The sequence below is a fragment of the Mesoplodon densirostris genome, chromosome 13, assembly GCF_025265405.1.
Source record: "Mesoplodon densirostris isolate mMesDen1 chromosome 13, mMesDen1 primary haplotype, whole genome shotgun sequence".
NCBI classification, from domain to species: Eukaryota; Metazoa; Chordata; class Mammalia; order Artiodactyla; family Ziphiidae; genus Mesoplodon; species Mesoplodon densirostris.
Window position 1 is genome coordinate 81,164,506 of NC_082673.1, and position 21,806 is coordinate 81,186,311.

Genomic DNA, 21,806 nt, shown 5'->3' on the forward strand with positions numbered 1-21,806 from the left:
TAGAGCCATCAAACTTCAGAATTGTCTTGGAGGAGAGTGACATTTCCTTATTATGTTTAAAATAGGCTGGACGTACAGATTGAACAAAAATATTCTCTCTCTCTTTATATATATATATATATATATATATATATATATATATATATATATATATATATATATATATATATATATATATATGGCATACATTATATAATAAAAAAATATATAATAAATATACATAAAAATAAATATATATATAACTAAAATATATATAAAAATAAAACAAAAGCCCTTTGCCATATATATATGAAAACTATATATAGCGAAAATTATATAAAGAATTCTTACAACCCAATAATAATAATAATAATAATAATTATAATAATAAAATACCTGCCCTTTTCTCTCCATGGGTAGAAATTTTGAACCGACACTTCACAAAAGATATAATGATGGCAAATAAATATCAGAAAAGATACACTACCTAATTTGTCATCATAGAAATGCAAACTTAAACCATAATAAGTTACCAATGTACTTATTAAAGTGGCTGGAATTAAAAAGACTGACAGGACTTCCCTGGTGGCACAGTGGTTGAGAGTCCACCTGCTGTTGCAGGGGACATGGGTTTGTGCCCTGATCCGGGAGGATCCCACATGCCGCAGAGTGGCTGGGCCCGTGAGCCATGGCTGCTGAGCCTGTGTGTCCGGAGCCTGTGCTCTGCAACGGGAGAGGCCACAACAGTGAGAGGCCCACATACCGAAAAAAAAAAAAAAGAAGACTGACAATATCAAGTATCAGTGAGGATGTGAGCAACTGGAGTTATTGCGCATTGCTGGTGAAAGCATGAAATACTATCATCACTTTGAAGAGGTCTTTGACAATTTCTTATAAAGGTCAACACTCACATATCATCAATCAGCCATCCTATTCCTAGGTATTTATCCAAGAGAAATTAAAGCATGTGTCCACAACAAGACTTGTACACAAATGTTCAGAGCAGCTTTATTCATTATAACCCCCAAATGGAACAACAATCCAACTGCCTGTTAACAAATGAATGGATAAAGAAATGGTAATATACCCATGAAATGGTGAATATTACTCACAATAAAAAAGAATAAACTATTGATATTCTCTACAACATGAAAGAATCTCAAAATATGTTGAGGAGAGGAATTCAGACACAAAATACATATACCAGTATTCCATTTACATAAAAGTCTAGAACACGAAACAAAAATTTATAATGATATCTCAGATTCGTGGGAAGCAGATTAGTGGTTGCCTGTGACTGTGGCTGGGACAGATGGACTTTAAACGGTTAGAAAGGAACTTCCTAGTGTCATGGACATGTTTTATATCGTGATAGTGATGGTGGTTGCATGAATGTATAAATTTGCTAAAACTCACCAAACTGTACCATGTCCTTAACAGGGGTACATTTTATTGCATGCATATTTTTCCTCAATAAAGTTGATTTTCAAAAAGTAGGCCAAATGACCATCTTTTGGGGATCCAGTAATAATAATAATGATATTAATGGCTAATATTTATTGCATGCTTACCTTGTCCCACATATTGTACCATGTGCTTTGATTATCTGTGTTAATTTAATTCTAGAGCTATCTTTTGAAGTAGTAGTAGTGTTATCTCCATATTACAGATGGAAAACCCAAGCTTTAGAGAGATTTAATGATTTTTCTCAAGGGCATGCACTAGTTCTTTGCAGAGGTGGGGTTTTAAACCAGATCTTTTAGATCCTCAAACTTCAGCTTTATTTGTTAGAACGTTGAACCATATAACCTCAAAAGTTTCTCCTAATTTGAAGTTCTAAGAATATAGGGAAAACCAACCATCTGATGTTGGACTAGCAGGTAAGAATCACGTAGTCTATTGCCTAATCTGAGCATATGTGTGAGTTATTTGGGGAATAGCACCACTGCTGACCATTTAGATTGCTTGGAAAGATAATCTGGAACATCATTTGGAGCGTGTGAATGTTAACTCTTAGGCTGAAAAATAAAATGTGGTTGTAGTTAGTGTCAGGACTCATCTGGCTGTGATCTCATGGAGAATTTCTGAGGAGATCTGGTGCAATGTTGATATATTGGTACCTATTTTTATCTAAAAATAACTCAGCTGTTTTTTCCTGATAACACTTTCTGGACTTTTTCATATCATGGAGTGTGGAGTGTTTATTAGATTACAATGCTAAATTCACAGTTGGTTAAGAAGACTGACTTAATGATGAATCAAACCAATCAGGGTTAGAATTAGGTATTACAAGGCAGGAATCCTCTTCTCTTTGCTCTGCCGCTGACTTGTTAGAGCCTTTGAGCAACTCACTCTCCGATCTCAGCTTCCTTATGTGCAAAATGAAATAATGGGCATTTAGTTACTGTTCAAGCTTTCATAACTGTTTAATTTACAAATCTGATAATAAACGTACCATTTCCACAGCCTCTTTGGCAAAGAAGTGAACTGTGTTAGTCAGATTTACTGTAGCATCAAATAACCCCCAATATCAGTGGCCTCTCACTACTAGATTTATTTCTTGCTTATGGGTCTGCTGGTCAGCTTTGGTCTGTGGACTGGGTCTTGTTTGCACTTCAGGTTCAAGAGTACTCCACTTGGCTCTCATTCCTGGACCCAGGCTGAAGCAGCAGCAGACACTTGGACATCCACTTCTCACGGAGAATACAGGAGTGGGAGAGATAGATTAGAAATACACAAAGCTTGAAACTGACCTCCTATCATTTCCCACCTGCAGCCCACTGGCCAAAGCAAGTCACATGGCCAAGCCCAGTCATAGAGGCTGGGAATTATGCCCTGTCCATGGTGTTGGTGAAAGGAGAGTGAATATCTCCTGACCAAAAATGCAATCTCCCAATGAGTGCAACCTCAAAGACTTAAGAAGAGTCAAAGAGTCTTCTTTTTCATTTACTCAGAGTCTTATTCACCAATCTCCAGTTTCCTTACCTTCTCATCCCCTCCCTGGGTTCACTGGCTGTTAAGGGTAGACTTAATGCTGCTTTTAGACTCAGAAGTCAAACTGCAAGTCCTTTGAGGGCTTAAGATATTGGTTTTCAGCATTACTGATCATTCACACAATTTACTGAATTAAATATCATTTTTAATAACATTGATCTGTCATATTAGTAATCTTTTGTGATCTTGATGGAATTAGGAAAACATTTACAAGTGGGGAGTTATTTTCTGATGAATGGGGGTAGGTCCTATGATATATCTTGCTCCCATGCCAGCTGTAATATTCTCTCTGACCACATTGGTTCATGAATGTCAAACAGGCAAAATGAGGAGGGCTGCACTGAATAAACTACCCCTCATTACTGACCCTTCAGCTTTCTTCTTTATTAGGAGGAATTCACAGGCTGGAGGTGACTGATTCCTGCCTTGCAAGCCAGTTATATTGTCTATTGTATTAGTTGAGAAAGGCTTCAGCCATTGTAGCATGAAAGCACCCATAGAAAATATGTAACTGAACAAATGTGGCTGTGTTCCAATAACAATTTGGGTACAAAAACAGGTGGTTGGCCAGATGTGGCCCATGGGCTGTAGTTTACAGATCTCTGCTCTAAATGGCAGCTCCTCGATAAAAACTGATATTGTTCTGATCGAGACTGATGTTACACCAGAGGGTGATGGGTTTCCAACAAATTCCTCTTTTCTGGAAACTTGACGGTATGCTTTTCTTGGAAAAGCAGGTCTTTCATTTCGTCATTCAACACCTTACTGTGTGTGTTGTGTATGTGTGTGTGTGTATACATTTTAAAATATTTAAACAATTATTTTCCAGCTGTACTGAGATAAAGTTGAGATATAACATTGCATAATTTTAAGGTGTTATACAACTTAGGGTATAATGGTTTGATATATGTGTACATTACAAAATGATTACCACAATAAGTAAGTTAATACATTTTTTGAACAAAGAGTAGTTGGGTAGGGTAAATCTTAAAGAATAAGGATGCTTTTCATGAGTGGAATGAAGGAGAGAGAAGAAGTTATCTCCCACTATGTAGCATCATCTTCACTGTCACTGATTGGAAAATCTGTGAACTGAGATGAAATATGGGATGCCTACTTTTTCACAGAAAAATCACTAGAGCTAGAACTGGAGCCCAGATAGCTTGTCTTTTCTTCAAAGTTTTCTCTACTCACCCATGGTTTCTCATATACAAATTATCATTGGAGAACCAGTTCAAGATTTTTGACCCAGTTGGATACCATCTGTATGACTGTTCATTTTATATTTTCTTTAGAGTAACTTTTTAAAAACCTAAATAGAAGTATGGCGGAAAAAAAGTCACTCTTTCTACTTTAAATATAAAACAGGTATCTTATACACTTCTATTCTAAATTTCCACTTCTACTTCTAAAATTATACACTTTATTTAAAATACACTTCTAAACTTTACAGTAGAACAATAACATTCATCTAGTAACATTCACAAAGAAGCATCTCCTGAGTGTGGTCACACTTGAGGAAGCTGAGCAGGACTTCCTGCAGACCTCACCTGTCAGAGGCAGGCTTTGCATAGATGCTGAAGGTTCCATGATTCACCATGCTCCGTCTCAGGTTAACTTACAAAATTACAGTCTTCAAAAAGCGAATGTAAATCACATACAAATGAACCAAGCCTTGACCCTTATGAAAAAACAACAAAATGACCAACAAAAAACCAACCCTTATGAAACTTCTTCCCTCATTTTCTTCTCTCAATAAATATAAATGGCACAAAAATCAGCCTTGGGGAAAGAAAAGGATCAATGAATCTTTTATTCCCATCTCTGGCATCTGCAGCATTTTTTTGATCACCTGCAAGACTGTAAGCCCCTATAGTGAGTGACAAGACCTTGCCCTTGGGGATCATATTTGAGGCTGAATTTGGGGTTATAAACCAACTGGACTCATGATGATTTGCATACAACAATCTTCACTAAGCAGTGGGTGATCAGCTTGCTGCCAAACCTCACCCAGTTATAAGGGCAACTCTGCAGGTGGATAGCCTTTTAAAAAATATTTTTCTTTTATTGAAGTATAATTGCTATACAGTATTATATAAGTTACAGGTGTACAATACAGTGATTCACAATTTTTAAAGGTTATACACCATTTATAGTCACTATAAAATATTGACTATATTCTCCATGTTGTACTTGTAGCTTATTTTATACATAATAGTTTGTACCTCTTAATTCCCTACCCTTATCTTGCCTCTCGCCCCTTTCCTCTCCCCACTGGTAACCACTAGTTTCTTATCTATATCTGTGAGTCTGCTTCTTTTTTTTTTTTTTTTTTTTTTGCAGTAGGCGGGCCTCTCACTGTTGTGGCCTCTCCTATTGCAAAGCACAGGCTCTGGACGCGCAGGCCCAGCAGCCATGGCTCACAGGCCCAGCTGCTCCATGGCATGTGGGATCTTCCCGGACCGGGGCACGAACCCATGTCCCCTGCATCGGCAGGCGGACTCTCAACCACTGCGCCACCAGGGAAACCCTGCTTCTTTTTTCTTATATTCACTAGTTTGTTGTATTATTTAGCTTCCACGTATAAGTGCTATCATACAGCATTTGTCTTTCTCTGATTTATTTCACTTAGCATAATACTCTCCAAGTCCATCCACATTGCAAATCGCAAATTTTCATTCTTTTTATGGTTGAATAGTATTCCACTGTATATATATACTACATCTTTATCCGTTCTTCTGTTGATGGACACTTAGATTGCTTCCATATTTTGGCAATTGTAAATAATGCTGCTATGAATATTGGGGTGCATGTATCTTTTCAATCAGTGTTTTTGTTTTTTTCAGATACATACCCAGGAGTGGAATTACTGGGTTGTTCTATTTTCAGTTTTTTGAGAAACCTCTATAATGTTTTCCACAGTGGCTGCACCAATTTATATTCCCATCAACAGTGTACAAGGGTTCCATTTTCTCCACTTCCTTGCCAACAATTTGTTATTTGTGTTCTTTTTGTTGATAGCCATTCTGACAGGTGTGAGGCGATATCCCATTGTGGTTTTGATTTGCATTTCTCTGATGATTAGTGATGTTGATCATCTTTTTTGTGTACCTGTAGTGGACAGATTTTTTTAATTCTCATTTCACAGATGAGGGTCAAAGAACTTGAGCTATTTTCCACGGGTCACACATTTAGAAAGAAGAGGGAAGAGATGAAATGGTGAGAATGCTGGGGTGAGGGGCATGGTTTTCTTTTGTTTGGGGGTGGCAGGTGGAGAGGATCTGAGAGGCAGCGTGGAGTAGTGGCTAAAACCCAGCCTACTCTTGTGTCTGTCACTGAAAATTGGGAGGGCGTGTTTCTCAGTTGATGCTGATTTATGTGTAACTAATAGAGTGCCGGGGGAAAAAAAGGAAGCCCGGTTTCTAATTTTATCTTCGTGGCACTTTACTAAAAAGCCCCTCAAGGTGGCCGGAAGTTGGAAGCCCTCAAGGCTTGAAGCCCTGGACCAGCATGCAAAGGTGCTGGGCACGGAGTGAGGGCCCCCGGAGATGAGACACCGCACAGCTTCCCATCTGGGTATCTGGCTCTCAGTAGCTATTAGGGTGTCTTCTCTCTGACTCCTAATTTGCATAATGTCATACCCATATGGTGTGATTTTATTTACCTCTTGAAGGGGAATGACTACTTTAGAAAGAGAGGAAGCCAGAAGACTTGACCTTCTGAAGGCTTCCTTCTGTTCCTCTCACCCTGCTACCCTCAATCGTTTACTCTCTCTCGTCTTTGCCTCCCTTTCTCTGGCCATCTTGACCTTTGTAAATGAGGACCTTGCTTGAGTGATAGGATCCATTTCTTCCAGTGAATGGTTGCCGGGGCGCTTGTCTTGTTGAAGGGTTTATCCTGGCAACATTTACAGCCGGTGAATTTAAGCACAACCTACTCCCATTTCTTCACGATGGAGGAACCTCTGAAAGTTTAAGAAATGTACCATGGCTGATTCTGCTCAGATAGATCAAGGGCTTAACTTACATTCTGCTTTGCTATTTTTCTGGTATTTCTGCAAACAGACCTCTTCAATTTTGCCATGTTAGGTGTGAATTTTGCAGTTTACACATAGTTCCTTAGAGCTTTTCAAGACAGAGTTTGCATCCTGTGATGGGGGTAAGAGAGCAAATGTTTCAACCTTCCTTTGTTCTTGAAATAATTCTGGGTGATTCACTTATTCATTTATTTGTTCTTGGCTTGCTAGCCTATGGTGGTCAAATGCCTGAGAAGTATTAAAAAACAACCCCAAAATAAAACAAATAAAAAAGACCTTTAGAGATACAGCTAAAGGAGGATTCATTGTTCTTTTAAATACTTTAATTCCATGTTTATCTATTAAACAAGCATTTATTTTAGGTGCATGACTTGCCGGGCACTGAGCTAGATGCCCAGAATCCAGAGTTGGAGATCTGTTCTCTGCTTTGAAACTGATCAGAGTTAGATAATTTCAAAATTTAGAGTATACAGCTACACAAGAACTACAGAAGAAGGCCCAGTGAAGACAGAGCTTTCGGAAATTTGTGAATTCCACACATACTTCATGCAAGATTTTATTTGCATGTGTATCTTTCTGGGAAGGGGGTTAATAACTTTCATGGGATTAAAGTATTCATGAACAAAAATGTTTTAGAAACATGGCCTCTGCAATTGCAGCAAAAATTTTAGATGACCTACCCCTGGTGTTCTATAAACAAGATCTCTCCGTGCTCAGTCCTGGTGGGTTATCTGCATTTGGGGCTTGGTCTCCTGGCCTTTAAGTCTATCTTCTGAGAGTAGACTTCAGAAGATACTGACTCAATGTCTTTGTCATATCTGTCATCCAGTGCAGGACCTTGTATCCATGACATTTTTACATTTTCCATTGTGCTTAGTTCATGTCTTATAGCAAATAGGAGAAATAAAAACTGCATTGATAACTGCATTGATAAATTATGTTCCAAGCTTATCATCGAATTCTCTCTTTCGACCCTTGTGTGTCCCTGATTTCTGCTCCATCTCTGGCCTCTGTGAAATATCCTGCCTCTCCCAAGGCAGGGTGAGAATAAAGAACATTCCTCAATGGGAGTGTGTGCACACACATGCTTACTTGCACCCCTAAAGCTTTGTTCTTTGACTATCATGTGGAGAGAGGTGTTTGGGCACCATATTAATAATAGCTCTTAGTATGTATGTGGCACATTCCATTTTCAAAGGCATTTATAAACATTGAAAGATGAAAGCATGCACCACCCATCTTGGGAAAAAGAGAATGTTAATCATCACCACGTCTGTTCTCTGGAGAGGGTCACAGAATCTGAGAGCTGGAAGGGATGTCAGAGGTCACTTTTCAACCTCTGGTCCCTAGAGGAATTCTTTCCTTTGGAGCCCACCAAAGTTGGGGTAGTCCTCAGAATTTCTTCTTGAGTTCAAGCCAATTCTGCCCTTCTGTAACTTTTCAATTATCTATCTACCTATTTGTCTATCATCTAACTATCTATCATCTATCTATCTATATCTTTCAACCTATCATCTATTCCCTATCTCACTTCCTCCCTTTTCTTTTTTCTCCCTCTCTCTCTTTCTCTCCCTTCCTCCCTTCCTCTCTCTCTCCTTCTTTCTTTCTTATTTCCTTCCTTCCTTCCTTCCTCCCTCCCTCCCTTCCTCCCTCCCTTCCTTCCTTCCTCCCTTCCTTTCTCCCTTCCCTCCTTCCTCTTCCTTCCTTTCTTTTTGCAGAGCACTGTCAAGATTGAAAATGCTTGAACAAAATTATGCTTTTTTAAGACATAAATTTGGGGTGCTTGGTTATGTATCAAAAGATAACTGTAATGCCTGAGCGGACTGGGATATAAGATCACCCTACTTGCAGTGACATTTCAGGCAGTATAGTGTCTTGCTACCCTCATGTTGGACGCAGCCTTGATTCTCCTTTCTTTGTTACAGTTCTCTGATATAAAGGCACTGAGGATTTCAATTCCATGCCTCTGCTTCTCTCACTTAGTGTAACATCTTCAGATGTTACTCTTGTAACTGCTGCTCTGCTTGAGACAAATGTATTCTACCCCTTAAAAGACAGATACAGAGAACTTTAACTAGGTTGTTTTTCCTCTTTTTTGTATAAGAGTCAAAATAAAGGGGACATTTATGTAGTGCCTGATATTTCTCAGGTACAGTACTTTTCATGCACTAAGTTTTCACCAAAACATTATGAAGTAGATGATATTGGCTATCTCATTTATAGACCAGGAAGCTCAGAGAGATTAAGTAACCATCTAAAGCTGCACAGCCAAGAAACAGGAGAACTAAGATTTGAACCCAGTTCTGTCTAGATCTATTAATCAATTAATGCAATTAATATCATGCTATGAATATCATGCTATTTGTATGGCACACAAAAGGCATTTAACAATTATGATGCATGCCTTTCCAGCCTTTTGCTACAAGTAGCCCTTCCATTATTTTCCCATCAGCAATTGTCTATCTATTTTAAAAGTTTATCTATAATATAACTCTATTTATAAAATAGTTCTTAATTTATTTTCCAGTGTCTTTTAACCTAAAGCTATCCATATTTTAAGAACAGTAAAAACCTAATCATAGGTATTTTATTAGGATTTGTAAAATGCCACACATTATTTTATTAGCTCCTCGATAACCCAGGGAAGTTGATCTTATTGTCCCCATTTTGTAAAAGAGAAAACAGAGTCTTTAAAGAGTTGAGTTCCCCAAGATCACACAACTAGTAAGGTGCAGAGCTGGGATTTCCACTCTCTCTCATCCTAACAACTCTATTCCTTTGAGCTGGCTCCTTACTTCTGAGCTTTGCAGTTGCTGCCAAAAAGCACAAAGAATTAAAAAAAATTAATCTCTGCAACTATATCATGGATAGTTGTATAATTTTCAAGGACTTCATTGATAACCAGTGAGTTTGCACGAAGATTATCTATAGGAGTGATATTAACAGCATCATTGCCAAACTTTGCATTCAGATTTAATACAATTTTTTGTGTAAATAATAGAGGTTTAATAATAACAACAATAGCATATAATGTAACAGTAATGACAATAGCTGCTATCTATGGAGAGCGACCATGTACCCAGTTTTGTGCTAAGCACTCCATTCCATTTTCTCTTTCAAATCTTCCACCCACAATATTTAATCTCTCTTTTACAGGAAGCTCAGCATCTAAGAAGTTAAGTAAGATGTGCAAGGTAGTGCTAATGTGGACATTAGGATCTGGGTCCAGGTCTATCTGGCCCTAAAGCCTGAGCACTTAATCAGTGCAATAGACTGGAAAACATAATCCACTTTGAAATAAGCATACAGGACTTCCTTGAGAACAAATACTTTATACCTTGAGACAAATGAGGACCGTCTTATGCAGTTGTCTGATTCTGTTTCTAAATCATCATGTCCTTGGTAACACAGGAGTAGGGGTGAAGGTGGGGATGGTTGGCATTTCCGAGATCCAGAATTATAGCCACGGCCATTCTGAATGATGCTTTCTGAATCTTGGTTCTGAGAAGCAGTGGTAAGAGCTGATGCTCATCTTTTCCACTGGACATGAAGCTTCTTGAGTACAAGATCCTTGAAGATATTCCAGAGACCTTGGGTACAGTGTATGGCACATAATAGGGGCTCAATAAATGTCTAGAGTTGCTGTGGAGTTACGGGAGCAGAAATAAGAGGTGCCATTCTTTGCCTGGAATGTGTAGGGGGAGAGAATGCAAACATGCTAGACCTAAAGAAGTCTTTTTCTGTAGATTATGTTTTCTAGTCTATTGCACTGATTAAGTGCTCAAGTTTTAGGGCCAGATAGACCTGGACCCAGACCCTAAGGTCCACATTAGCACTACCTTGTACATCTTACTTAACTTCTCAGATGCTGAGCTTCCTGTAAAAGAGAGATTAAATATTGTGGGTGGAAGATTTGAAGGAGAAAATGGAATGGAGTGCTTAGCACAGAAGAAGGAAGAGAGGAATTATGAATGAAGCAGGGATGAGATAAAGACAACACGTGGGCTCCTGCCTCTTCTGACAGTGATTCGCTCTGTGGTTTTAGGTGAGTCTGTATTCTCTCTCTGAGCCCACATTTCCACAGAGGGTAATATTACCTGCTTACCTTTACAAGAGGACTGTGAGGAACCCTGTAAGACAGAGCATATGGGAAATATATGGAAAATAATAAAATAATAAAAATACAATGGCAATGGTCTCAACCACAACAATGATAAGGAAAGCTTTCTTGTGTTGATTGCCATCCTGGCATTCTTCATACTTTGTCCTCACAAGAACCCTGTGGTCCATTATCTCTAGTTTACAGATGAGGAAACTTTGAGATATTATCATTATTCATTATATAATTATCAAACACACACAAAAATCCTGACATTCACTCAGTTTTCTGGGAGATGGCAGAGTAAGAGAGTTGGGGATTCAGAGACAACACCTTGTTGGCCAAAAAGCCAACCTTCCAGTTAAGTCTAATTCAGATTGTGCTGGGTACTTCTGTGCAAAATTAGATTCACAAGGGATTTTTTCTTTTATCTAAAATCACTTCATTGAGCATGTGATTGACTTACAAAAAGCTACACATGTTTACAACTTGATGAAGTAAAACCATACCACAATCTATGCCATAAACCTACACATCTCCTCCAAACATTTCCTTCCACCTTCTTTATTTATTATTTTAAAGGATTCTTGTAAGGTGGAATTACTCTTCTTATCAAACATTCTGTACTACTCTATGATCCAAGGAAATGCCCAGATTCTTCTAGAATGGGCCCACTAGTGATGCCTGGATTGAATTAAAGCAGCTGATTCTCAAGCCAAGTGGCTGGAATTTGGACAACTCTACTGGCTCATCCTCTGTGCTGTATGGAAGAAACCAAAATAATGACACTTTTCCAAGGCTGGGGCTGGGTGAGTCTTAATTTGTGAGTGTTTGTAAATGGCTTTGAAGATGGCAGAGGTTATTTACGTGCTAAGTATTATTATTATTTATTGCGGTTTTAAGCACTGTTTCTCCTTCCCATTGTCAGGCTACAAAACAATAAGGGACCTGGTAAAATAGCCTCTGGAAGTATCCAAATGTCAATAAATTAGGTAATTTTGGCTTGAGTTCTGTGATGGTATCTGCAAACCTAGCATTAGCTTTGCAGCATTTTGCGTGGGTTGGTGGTTGCCTAATTTGCCCTTAAACTTGCCAGCAGCAGGTCCTGACATACGTTTGGCACACACAGGTGATACAAGCACTCTTTGGACAGACCTGTGTTGTTGACATCATGCTTTGCTGTGTGCTTTTTGAGATGCAAATTAGGTTCTGGAGGAGCCCCTGATCCTTTCATCATTGATGATTAATGGAAGAGAATTAACATTTGTTGAGCCTTCCTGTGTGCCAGACACTTTTACAAACATGATCTCATTTATTCTCACAACAATCTAGTGAAGTAGGTCTGAATGGTTCCATTTTACAGAGAGGAAACAGAGGCTCACAGAAAGTTAAATAATTTGCCCTTGATCATATAACTAGTAAAGAGGCTTAACTAGAATTGAAATTCAGGACTGTCTGGTTCCAAAGGCCATGCTCTTTTATTATATTAAACTACAGGCAACATATTCTACTTTACTCTTCACCCCAACTGCCCGGTCAAGTTTCCCCAACCCCCTGCTAAAAATCTCTTCAGTGCCTTTCCATAGCTTTCAGTGGTATAAAGACCACGCTTCTACAATAGCCCTGCACAATCTCTCTCTGGTTCCCTCACCAGCTTCATTCAGCCCCATGTTTGTTTATTTCAGCTACTTGAACATGACAAAACCTCCTACCTCTGCTTTTTTGCACAAACTGCCTGCAAAAGCTTATCTTTCCTTTTTTCTTCAGCTAACGCTTGCTAGGCCTTTACACATCATTTTCTGGGGATGCCTTCTTTGAAAATGCAGACCAATAGTTGTCCAAGTGTGGTTCCTGGTCCAGCAGAGAGTAGCATCACCTCAGAGTTTATGAGAAATGCAATTCTCAGACCTCACCCCATACCCCCTGAATCAGAAACTGGGCAAGTTTGAAAATGACCAGGGTTTTTCAACCTAGATACTATTGACATTGTAGGGTGTTTAGCAGCACGCTAGCTCTTACCTATTCAAGGTCAGTAATACTCTCATTCCTGTCCTCACCTTCCTCCAAGTTGTGACAACAAAAATGTCTTCAGACATTGCCTACTAATGTCTCCTTGGAGGGTAAAACTGTCCCTGGTTGAAAAAAATCACTGCTTTAGACTGAGGTATGTCTCCCTGTGAGACACTCCTATAGCATTCTGGACAGTTGAGGTTAATTAGTTAGTAACTTATTGGAATAATTTGTTTAAAGCATGTCTCCACTGTCATAATCCAGCAGCTAATGTGCTACCGAACACCCAAGTTGGTTCTCAGGAAATACCCTTGTACCAAGTGACACGGTCAACTTGCACCATTACCTCCTCAAGCCCAACCCTATATCTGAATTCTGGGGAGGAGACAGGACTTAAGGCTAAACTGGGATCACAGGCAAGTGGGATCCTTGAGATTCTTCACAATTTAAAGGTAAGTCTCCTCCATCAGAACCCTGGGAGCAAAGGGGCTCTTTCATGCCCAGCTCAACAGGATCTAAGCACTGCTTTTAAAAAAGTTTATTGGCAGAGAATATGAGTAAATGCAGGAGAAAGAAAAAAAAAGTCACTTTAGGATGATGCAGAAGGCCCTGACCAAGATAGGCTCAGGGTCGCTGTCACCAAAAGAGAAACAAAACCTCATTCTGCCCGCAAGAGCAATAAGGAGAGTGCTGGCTACGAGACCTGACTCAGCTCGCCTTCTAGTAGCTTGTCTTTTTATCGGTGGTACAGTCACATTAAAGAGGAGAGGGAGAGGCAGATTCTGGTCCTTTTGCCGCCTTATACTTTCTCAGCCTGAGAAGTCATTTCTAGATCCAGGGTAAAGGAGAGCTGCAGAGTTGAGGAAGAATGAAATTCTTGCTTGTGTTCCTTTCTAAATGGATGCTCAGTGTCATCATCCTTGCTCCATATGAAGTGGTTGTGGACCTGAGACACTTGATTGGCTACATGGACATCTGCCCCTCCTAGGGCTCACACTGCTTCTGGGAATGAGGCCCGCCCAGTTTCATAGGAGGTATTGCAGTCACCTGGCTAATATCAGGCTTCATGTAACCTACATGATTGTTACAATTTGAGAGTTACAGTCAAGGTATGAGAAGGTATAGACCTAAGAGGTAATTTTTTTAAGTTATACATATAATATATGTTTCCCTTTTTCTCAAAGAAAATGTTAATTTTTTTTGAAGAAATTTTTGAAAAGATGAAGGAAAGTGGAAAAAAATAGGATATTTTCTATTTCAAAATGTTCATTCCTATTTCATTTTTTTGTCACCAGACACTACCAACAATTTTCCTTTCCTGCTTTTTCACTTAACATTATCTTTTAAGCCTGTCTCCAAGTTTTTGCAAAATGACGTCATTTTCAAAATGATCCTGGCATTCAATTTCCGTTCATTCCCAAATGTAATGTCATTAAAATGCCCCAAACTTAGAAACAGAAATACAATATTCTAGCCGCTCAGAAAGCACAAACTAAAGTATTCACTTAAAGCTAAAGACTGAGGTCTCAATTACTTTGACACTAAGAGCTCTAAGTATTCAGTAATTACGAGTTTACTGATTCATGATGGGTAATAAGTTACATAGGACCAAAACTATAGCATAATTTCAAACATCTTCATTATAGTCTATATGCCAAATTGATTGAAACTATCCCATTGTTGGCATTTGCTATCATAAATAGCTTTGCAACAAACATCTTATATATGACTTTTTCCCCCTGAAATTAAGAGCATTTCCTTTGAAATGAGGTTAGAAATTCAATCATTGGTTTGAAAAATATGAATGCATCTAACCTTGACAAAATTTCCAAAAGAACTACCTTCCAAATTGTATTTCCATTAGTGATGTTTGAGTGCATTTATTTCATTTACTCTAATCAATATCAGGTGATACTGACAGGGAGCCTAAGCCTCAGTATTTGCATTTCTTGGATGATGGCTCGGATTGAAGGGGTCGAGCTAGTATGAGTATTTGGGTTTTGGCAGACACGCATGACACTGGAGCACGACCCGTTCGTCTTTCGCTCTGCACCCCTCCAACACCAAGAACTTCAGTTCAGCTTCGATTAGAGTTAAGGTGTTTTTCTGCCAGAGACTTTTTTCAGGCTTATAGTCATGAAACCTGTTTTAAAAACTGGTTAAATGAATGCTTTCCTTCCTATCCCACTCTCCATTTCCCAACTTCCCTTGTATAAGGTGTGGTCATGTGACTGAACTCTAACCCACAGAGTGTGATCAGAAGTGATATGTCTCACTTCCTGGTCCAGCACATAAGGATTTCTCATGGTCCCTTCCATGCTCTTCCCTGTTGACCAGTCTGGTGCAGACACAGATGAGCCATTAACCTGGGGAGCCCCATGTTGAAGATGATGGAGCCATGAGATGGAGGAACCTGTTTCCTGGAATCAGGAAGAGGACCACGGCTGATCGATGCCACCCATTTTGGCTTTTACATTTGTGAAGATTTCTACTGTTTGGGACAATATACATTTTTGAAATTTGTTTATAATAGCAGATAATGATACTTTAATTAATGTTATCACTTATTAATGAAAGGAAGATCAAAACCTAAATTTCAATTAACTCATGTTTATGATGAGTTGATTTCCAGGGGATTTAAATTTTCCTACAATCACTGCCTAGAGTTGTCTCTCAGATTGTAGAGTCGGTCAGTGCCCATGCAGGGGAGGAGATGGAGGCTCAGTAAGGTGGGATCAAGGGCTTCCAAAGTTCTTATGGCCTTGCCCAAGCCATTCCCCAGCCAGAGAACTAATGCCTGGAATGGAAAGGAGTGAATATCACCTCTGTTTTTGACCTTTATCTCTGTCAAAATGTAACCCCTCCATATCACGTTAAGCTCTTATTTATTATTTAAACTGTTGTGTACAAGAAGGGTTTAAAGAACAGACAAAACTAATACTGGCCTCTAGATAACATCCATGAAGTGCATTGAGATCCTGGATAAAATTCAGTGTCTTGTTCCTGAATTAAAAATAAAAAAGTATTCTGAAAAAAGGTCTGCCTTTAAGTAGAGGATTGTAAGGTAGGAGGCACAATTCTTCTCCTTCCCATTGACTGCACACTATGTTCTCTAGGTGCATCAGCAGTGTACGTATAAATCACCCCTTTGGCATTTGGGAGTACAATTTTGGGGATTTGAGTCAATAATGTAGTCAGCTACCAATTTCTGTCTTTTAGTGTAGGGGTTTGGTTGGGGTGGGTAGAAGGCAATGATCCAGGGATTTAGGAAAGAGAAATAGACCTTGCCTTATTTCTTTGAACACAAGAACTCAGCAGAGAAATGAATGACATCCTAAATGCACAATGGAGATTCTTCTGCAACAGATTGTTGCTAAATAGCTCTCTGGGTTTTTTTTTTTGCTGTTTTTTGTTTTGTTTTGTTTTGTTCTGTTGTGTCTAAGCTGATGAGGTGCTTTCTGCCCTGGGTGAGTTACTTCTTTCATCTTTGTGGATTGATTCTCTTGTAGCTCCTAAAACATTCATGCCTTTCATAAATATTTTTTGACTGGAGGTTGTATATGTTTAACTGGGGCTCATAAATATGCCTTTAAGTTTCTTTTTCTTCAGTGTTCTGATTCTTCTTGATATTTTTGATTTCCCATCACCCTTCTGAGCCCCTAAGTTAAAGTAAGTTTACATATATACTCATATATTTCATAGATGTACTTCTTTATCAGAAGGAGCCCTGAGCTGGAGTTAGGAGGCCTTGATTCAAATCATTGCCACTAACTACACTTGTGATGGGTCAGGGTAATTCCCCATCTACATGATGAGAGTTGCAAAAGTGTGGGAGACTGTGTTCTCCATGAAATGCCTGCACAGTGCCCAAGAAATGGGAGTCCATTTCCCTTAGCATGTGTTCCAGGTACAATATGCTATGATCAAGGGATGTAACCTGTCCCTTATTGTACCTCATTCCTGAATCTTTTTTCTCCATTCTCTTCTCCATTTTCTTCTCCTTCCTCTTTCTCTTGCTATCTTGGAGAGATCACTCAGTGGTGGAGCCAGGATGACTGATATGCCAGGGCAGCTGAACTGTCAGCTCATCAGGAATTGCCCAGATTGTGGACCATTAATTACATCACCAGACATCTACTGAGTATCTAAAATTTGCCAGGTACTACACTAAGTAGGTGCTTTTAAAACCTACTTTTTATTGTGCTATTTTCCTTATCATACAAAAAACACAGGTATATCGAGTGTTTTCTGAAAATACCAAAGAAGAGATAATAAGAAGAAATCATTTATAGTCCCACTTTCTACAGTTTACCACTATTAATCGTTGAATGTATATTTTTTCTACGGTTTTTACTATGTAAGAAAACAGTTTTAAAAAGGGATAGAATATGAAATTACATTGTACGTCTTGTTTTATAACCTGATTTTTCATATTAATAATCCATTGACTTCACTTCACTTCCTCTTTACTTCTGGCTGTTGGATTGGAAGAGGTGGTCTTTCCTGCGTGTGATGTAAATTCATTGCAGGAAGTACATAGCAGAAAAACACTACCACTACAACAGTCCACTCCAAAGGACTGTAAACTCCAATTTGGCAAAAAGGAGATGAAGGCATAGATGATGTCCAAAAAGGCCCTTATTATAAATGATTTCCTGGAAACACCGTGTCAAGTCAAAATCTTTTTGTGAGTGAGAAGAAAAGTACAAGACTGAGCAGATTCAAGAGTGAAACTCATCTGTGTCAATGAGTGTTGGCCCAAGTAGGACACCCATGCAAACATACTGCCCCTTTACTAACAGATCATTGCTTCAGATGCAAAATAAACAGCTGAAGGATTTCTCAAATGGTTTTCCTAAATAAGATAGGAAATAGCCTGCTCATACAAAATACTCTAGTCCAGTCCTAATCCAGCACACATTATTATTATTATTATTATCTACAATTAATGTATCATGTACTGTGAATTATTTAACCATGATTTTATTTTAAAAGTTCTGTACAACAGAAAGTCAAGTTCATAAAGATTAAAGGATTTACCCCAAATCAAATAGCTAGTCAGTAACCGGTCCAGGAGGCAAACTAAAGCTGCCTGACTTTAGATCAGGAGTTCTAAGACTACCACAGAGGCTGCTGCCTCTCCCGTGTGAAAAGGACACAAACTATATTGAAGGAATAAATGAATCAACTTATAGTATGGATCTTGATAAATGTTAATTAACTGGGAACCACAATCCTCTCACCAAATTTGATTCTCCACACCAAATGAGATAGTAAATTACATGTAATGAACTTACTGGACAAACTACATTTCCTAGTGTTTGAGACAGAGGTCTCTTGGGGACAGCCATGAGAGTGAGGGGTAAACCACTGGAGGCAATGCACTCTCAGCATTACCTCTGAGTTATCATCACGGCATCAAGCCAAGGAGCCCTCCTTCCCAATCATTACTGTCCAGCACTCAGCTGAAACCAAGACACCAGGATTTGGTACAGCACTGCTGCTTGGGGCGTCTTGACTCCATAGCTCTGGACGCATTTACTTAATTTAAAAATGAGAAGATTGGTTCAAAGATGACAGAATAGGGGTTTTCTGAAGTTCTTTGCCTTTTTCTGACTCCCAATATAAACAACAAAGAAACAGAGATTATCATACTAAGTGAAGTTAAGTCAGGCAGAGAAAGACAAATATCATACGATGTCACTCATATGTGGAATCTAATTTAAAAAATGATACAAATGAACTTATTCACAAAACAGAAAGACTTACAGATATTGAAAACAAACTTTTAGTTACCATAGGGGAAACGTTGGGGGGAGGGATAAATCAGGAGCTTGGGATTAATGTATACACACTATTATATATAAAATAGATAACCAAAAAAGACCTACTGTATAGCACAGGGAACTCAATATTCTGTGATAACCTGCATGAGAAAAGAATCTGAAAAAGAATGAATATATGTATATGTATAACTGAATCACTTTGCTGTACACCTGAAACTAACAAACATTGTTAATCAACTACACTCCAATAAAATTAAAAAAAAAAGAATATGAGTAAAGACTTCAGTGAAACTAACAGATTGCTGGAGGTCAACCTTACAACGGCCAAACATGGTGATGTCTGGGCTAAGGAAAGGAAGGAACATTATATCTTGACCTTGAACAGAATGACAATTACACAAAAAGCAACTGCCAATATTCCAAAAGGCCCGTTCCATGAGCTTTTGAATGAGTCACAGAAGTAGGGTCATGGAAAGATCTAAGTAGAGGTGAAACATGTCTCTCTGGAGATCAGTTTAACTTCTCAGAATAGTATGAAAGAGAAACCAAGCCAACACACCATTTCTATCGTCCACAATCCTCCTGGCCAACTAAGACAGATGATGCATTTCTGTTTTTTCATTACCTACCATAAGGTCTTGCTCATAGTAACTCTAATAATCTAAAGGAATAAAAGGCTTAAGTGTGATAGTGTTGAAGAACCCACAAGAATACTTTAAACTTTGTGCCGGGTTTGAACCTCTGGCTTTAACTTACCACGTAATGCTGTGAGGTTCTTCTGAGTCCCTGTCTAGAAAGCACCGTCAGGGATTTGAAATGTGAAGAGTATGAGGTCATTCCTTAGTTCTAACATCCAGAGCCTGTGTTTTTTTCACAGGGTGTCTGAGGTAGCTGATCTCCTGTCTAAGCCCCAGTTGTATCTGTAGGCTTTGTAGAGAATGAATGTAGATACTGAATCCACCTCCTAATCAACAGGAGAATGAGGCCTGGTGATGCCATCCCCTCTCTGACACCTCACTATGTAACTGTCTTGAAAACCCCGAGGCCCTGGAGCAGGAAGACCTGGTGCAACCCAGGCCTCCCCAGGGATGAATCTCATTGAGCCCCTGAGATGACTGTCTCTGAGCCCAGCGATGCCTGGATCACATTGTCATTAGCTCTAGTGAGATATTCTAGAAAACCTATGGGAGACAAGATGTCTTTAGATATTGGCCACTGTGATGATTTCTAGAAAACTGGACACCAGGACCATGGAGGCTTGCTTCTCCTCAATCGATTCTTTTTGTCCATGAGCTGGTGGGAGGATACTCCACTTCAAGTTCATCTCTGGGCATCCTCCACTCTGTATCCTGACCCCTCATATTCTCTCTTCTGATGGTGGCTTAAGGGACCATTCTTTCCAGGGGTCAAAACTTTACAGTAACAATAGCTAACTTTCCTTGACTATTTCCCAGGAGCTCTGAGAAGGGCTTTACATGCATTATAACATTTAACTCTACAAGGAAGATAATTTTTTTTCTTGGGACAAATGAGACACAGATAGCCTAAATAACTTGCCCAAGTTCACAAAGCTAGTGAGTCCTAGAGCTAAGAAATAAACCCAGATCAATCTGACTTTACAACCTTAACCTGTACTCTCTTTATCCTGAATAACTCTGATGGTGAATCTTCAGGAATTTACATAAGGATTTGGGGGTTCAGCTGTGCCTTCCCAGCACCACTGGAGTCAGGGGACCTGGCCTTGAACTCTATGTTCTCTTCATAATAAATTAATAAATATGTGATAATAAAATAATAAATATGTGATTTGGAGATTTCTTTCTTCCTTCCTTTCTTTGTTTCTTTTTTCTTTCTTTCTTTCTTTCTTTCTTTTTCTTTCTTTCTTTCTTTCTTTCTTTCTTTCTTTCCCTTCCCTCCTTCCTTCCTTTCTTCCTTCCCTCCCTTTTCTTTCTTTTGAGTTTCTTTATCTCTAAATCACAGGCAGGGGTGGGGTAGGGTCCTCCCATGTGGTTGTTGTGGGAATTAAATGAAAGGATAAATGTGAATAGGGTCCTCCAGAGGGTCAAAGTTCAGGGGAGACAAAACCCCACATAGCTGGTTCTTTACAAAGACAGGCTAATAGCAACACAAAAGGACACATGTTTTGTGGAACTGACAAGTTTCTCTTCACTGTATTAATGGAGACAGTGACCCTGATCATGTCAGTGGTTTTTAGGGTGCCCTTGGTGATGAGTGGATCTACGGATTGGATATTGCACCTGGACTTTGGCTGTTCAAAGATGACAATGGCTGGGTTGCCTGGAAGAAGTATTTCTGCGTTGCCCATGAGGTTGAACTTCTTATCTAATGTGATCAAAACTTGAGAGGAAAGCGCTTGCTGGATTCACATATTAGTGGATACCCAAAAGACAAAGAACAACGTTTATTACATAGTGGGTTAGGGAAAATGATTGGAAGAGGATGAAAGAGAAAGGAAGATCTAGGAAGAAAGAGGAGAGAGAAAAGAATATGGAGGGACGGAAAGAAGAGAAAAAAATTTGAGACAAGAGGAAATGACTGAAGGAAAATCAGAAAATATATAAAAGGGAGAGAGAGAGAAAGGGAGGGAGAGAGAAAGAGAGAGAGGAGACGGAGAAGGGGAGGCAGAAAGAAAAGAGGGAGAGGTAAGAAGAGAGGGAAAAGGGAGGGAAATGAGAAGAGAGGGACACTGAGAAAGAAGAAAAGGGAGATAATGAAAAGATACCATTTTAAAGAAACTATTGTGTGCTAAACACTGTACTAACTGCTAGATGGGGGGATGTTCCTTAGCCGTGGTGGAGCCTTCCTGAAGTCCCAGAAGGTTACAACTGAACAGAGGTATAGAATCCTTATCTTACTCTTAACACTTTGAACCTTGAACTAC